A 4,748-nucleotide genomic window follows, 5' to 3' on the forward strand; every position below is an offset into this window, starting at 1 on the left:
TGTCAATCTCTTAAATGTTTTGTTCAATAGCTTCTTTTGTGCATACACTATTTTACCTGCTGCTTCAGACTTTCTGAAAAACATAAAAAAGAAGACAAAAATAAACTAAAAAATACATTAAAATATTTCCCATCATTGTTTCCCCAGCCAGAACTAGCCCAGAGGAGTAAATTTTTAGCTTCTTCACTTTCTCTTGCATGCTTTGTTATTTTTCATTGACCAGTACTCTGAAGATAGATACATTTGTATTTACCTACTTGAATATACAAAGTGTGTGCAGGGACACCAGAGCCTATTATCCTTACTGGGCACCTCTTGAAGGCAATTCCAGTTTGTGAGCCATGTCCAGATTTCTTTCTGTAGAAATGAAGACTTACAGGGTGTAGGTGAGTTCAGGTTTTTCTGAGTCACGCATATAGATGAGATGTGGATGGTGTGTGAACCCAAGGCCTGGGCTGGAATTTAGAAGGTCACTAACATATCTCTGGATGTAATTGTTTCTCAAAATCCGCACCTAATCCATTAGGTCATATGTCTTAAAAACTGCTATTGTTACAAAATGAACACAATTAGAGATTTTTTTAAATGTATTTGCATAAAGAGAAAGAATCAAAATCACATCCATAATTACAATTTTGAGCAGTATCTTATTGTGAAAGAGAGAGGTGATATTGATAGTAGATGTTGCCCTCTAGGTCATGTGATAAGCAGGCAACTTAAGCAAAAGTAGCAAATAAAATTCTCTAGATAAAACCAGTATTCCATTAAAGGCCATGCACTTAATGCTGCTAGTCCAGGCTAGGTGCATTTGGTGATATATTAAAAGGTATATTGGACAATTAAAACTTAATGGTAGTCAAGGCTTGTCTTTTGCTTTTCACTTCCCACAAATCAATTACACGTATAAACATAACACAACAAATGTACACAACAAAATTAAGGGCTGAGCTTCAGGCTTGGTTGGAAATACACACTATAAACCTTATAATCTTATAATAAGTTAGGGGTTTTAGCTCCTTAATCATTTTTGTTTATTTTTGCTGAACATCCCAAGGAGTGAGATGGCCAGAACTAAATGCAATATTCCAGATACAGCTTCACCAGAATCATTTGTCTTTCTTATTGTTTTTCCTCTGGAGATATTATCCTACCATCCTCAAAGTTTAATCTCATTTTGTTTTTTCTACCCATATTTATGATCTCTCTAAACCCCTTTAGATTTTTCTCAATGAGCTTGGAAGAATCAACCAATTTAACACTATGCGATTTTATTTCCAGTTCTGCCTGATTAACAAGTTAACAAAAACTAAATCTAATAATGGTGGTGTTGTAGAACCTTAGTGAATACACTTTCATAACTATTTTGCACAGTGCAATTTATCCTTTGCATGTTTCATACAATGTCAATGCATATGTTGATAACTCAAGGAAAAATTAATTTCATAAGTCTGATTTTGTGAGGTATAGTACAAAAAAATATTACCAGATTTGAAATCTTTGTCTATTTTACAACTGGCCAGAGGAAGAAGCTGATCTTTAACAAGCATACAACAAATAAGCATCAAGCTCATATATCTTAGCTACGTAATTTGAAAGATGTTCAAAAAAATTTTTGTATGCTGTTCATATTTACTGGAGTATATAGAGTATATACACTCATAGGTTGTGCTTTTCATTGGTTTTTATTAAAGTAGTTTCTCTCACTGTCCTTAGATCCATATATATGTGTATGCTAATAAATATATAGAGACATATATTAAGACTGGTATTCATCAAGTTCATTTTGTTTCCTGTTGTCAAAAAATTGACAAGTTACTGTATTTGCCATGAAGTACTCAAGCAGCAGTGACAAATTATACTTGGCAATACTGGACTTGTATTAAGATTATGTGCTTTAGTAAAGGATACTGTCTCCAAGTTCAGACTTTGTTCAGTGTTTCCATGTAATATTGTTATAATGAAAGTAATAAAGAAGAATGAAAGGAAGATGTTCTATGAACAGCAACATCCAGACTTCTGTTCACTTTTTCATAAGAACCTGCTAGGAAAATAGTTCTCCCTTTATAGGTAGTATACTGTATTGTTGTTGTTGTTTAACCCCAGCCAGCAACTAAGCACCACACAGCAGCTCGCTTATTCCTCCCTGGTGGGATGGGGGAGAGAATTTGAAAAGTAAAAGTGAGAAAACTCATGGATTGATATAAAGACAGTTTAATAGGTAAAGCAAAAGCTGCACATGCAAACAACGCAAAGCAAGGTACTCATTCACCAGTTCCCATGGGCAGGCAGGTGTTCAGCCATCTCCAGAAAAGCAGGGCTCCATCACACATAACAGTTACTTGGGAAGACAAACACCATCACTCTGAACATCCCCCCTTCCTTTGTACTCTTCCAGCTTTTTATTGCTGAGCATGAAATCATATGATATGGGATATCCCTCTGGTCAGTTGGGGTCAGCTGTCTTGGCTGTGCCCCCTCCCAGCTTCTTGTGCACTCCTAGCCTCCTCACTGGTGGGGTGGTGTGAGAAGCAGAAAAGGCCTTGACTTTCTGTAAGAACTGCTCAGCAATAATGAAAACATCCCTTTGTTACGAGCACTGTTTTCAGCACAAATACAAAACATAACCCCATAGAAGCTTCTATGAAGAAAATTAACTCTATCCCACACAAAACCAGCACAATTGTCCATATTTAGTTCCTGAGAAAAATGCATCTCTAATTCTAAAGAATTTTTCTAAAGCTGCATTTAATTTCCCGTGGAAAATCTTATTTAAAACTGTAAAAAAAACCCAAACAGCCCATCAAAAAATTAAATCAAATTAGCACAGCTCGAGGGAGCATCTCTTGACAACATAGGTCAGGATACAGTGTTTCCTTCCATAACTCTTAAAGAAATGTGGATTCTTGTTCTTCTTACATGGTTTAAGAGCTGAAGAAAAAAAGCTGAGGCAAGATTCAGAAGTATAGGAATTAAAACATCAGCCAAGCTAAAGTTTGTGGAAGCCATCATCAATTCTATTAGTCTATAACAAAAAAATTTAAAATATATGTTTTTAATAGATTTATGAAGGAAGCACTACACTACAACCCATGAGAGGATGAATTTAGTTTCACAGTTGGTTTACTGGATCGATTAAGTCATTCAGCACACTTCTTGCACTTCAATTCTCACACCTGTATGATGAAGATAGTAATATTAGTTTGTTTTGTAACCTAGAAAGTTGTTACTACTCACACAAAAATTCCCCAGATATTGATACATACAATATCTCCTTTTTGGTATTTTAAAGCAATAAGAAGCTACTTTCTTTAGCAAATTTAACTTTGAAACTACTGATGTAATCAGGAATCCCCTGTGCCTTACTGAAGATTTTTACTGGGCCAAAACCAAATTGAAACCATGATAATACCTATTTCTTAATTTTCTTTAAATAAAAATTTGGATGTAAATATTTTGAGTAGCAACTTCTGACACTTGGTCTCATTACCAACTATATCTGCTGTTAATATTAAAAACAGTTAAATTAATGAGAATGTCAAAAAATGTTTAATGTATTTCATAGCTATCACCTATAAGTGTTAACTATTCACTATTACCTATATGAAGACATACATGAAATATATTCCAATGAAATTGTGGTAGGTTGATCCTGGTTAGATGCCAGGTACTCACCAAAGGTGCTCTATCGCTCTCCCTACTCAACTGGACAGAAAATTTAATGAAAGGCTTGAAGGCTGACATAAGGACAGGGAGAGATCACTCAGTATTTACCATCATGGGCAAAAGAGACTTGACTCAGGAAAATTAATTTATTGTCAATCAAATCAGAGTAGGGTAATGAGTAATAAAACCACATCTTAAAACACCTTCCCTCCATGCTTCCCTTCTTCCCAGGCTCAACTTCACTCCTGATTTTCTCTACCTCCTCGACCTGAGTAACACAGGGAGATGGGGAATGGGGATTGTGGTCAGTTCATCACACTTTGTCTCTGCTGCTCCTTCCTCCTCAGGGGGAGGACTCCTCACATTCTTCCCTTGCTCCAGCATGGGGTCCCTCCCATGGGAGACAGTCCTCCATCAACCTCTCCATCATGACTCCTTCTCATGGGCTGCACACAGACTTTCTTCACAAACTGCTCCAACATGGGTTCTTTCCACTGGGTGCAGTCCTTCAGGAACAGACTGTACCAACATGGGTCCCCGACTTGGTTACAAGTCCTGCCAGCAAACTTTCTCCAGTGTAGGCTTCTCTCTCTCCATGGGTGTAAGGGACTAGAAACTTGTCTCAACATTGGTGGCAAGCAAGCTTAACCACCAGAATGGCCTAATCACCATGGCAATTGAGTGGGGCAGTTTCAGCCCATTGAGTCCCACCCCACAGGAATGTGTGGCCTGTTATCTTGGAGTACCTGTCCTCTGCGCATGCGCCCAGGCCCAGAGTCAACTGACAATGGGGAGGGGGCTCGGACCCCCTAGAACTTTCGAGCATACTCTAATGACGGTACTGGGCATGCACCCCCCTGCCGAGTGAGAGGCGTGGGTATGCAAAACAGTCACTGACTATGCAAGAAGACAACCCTGTGAAAGGGGAACCAGCGGACACCATGAGGGAGCATCCAGGAACATCTACCCTCCACCAGATTCGAAGATACATCAGGTGCATCGGGCCACACAGCCGCAGGGACTGCATGGATCACTCAAGCCACACAGACAGCACATAGACCCGTGGTGGGAGCTATCACAACACC

Source organism: Egretta garzetta, unplaced genomic scaffold (genome assembly GCF_000687185.1).
Source record: "Egretta garzetta isolate BGI_Z169 unplaced genomic scaffold, ASM68718v1 scaffold298, whole genome shotgun sequence".
Taxonomy (NCBI): domain Eukaryota; kingdom Metazoa; phylum Chordata; class Aves; order Pelecaniformes; family Ardeidae; genus Egretta; species Egretta garzetta.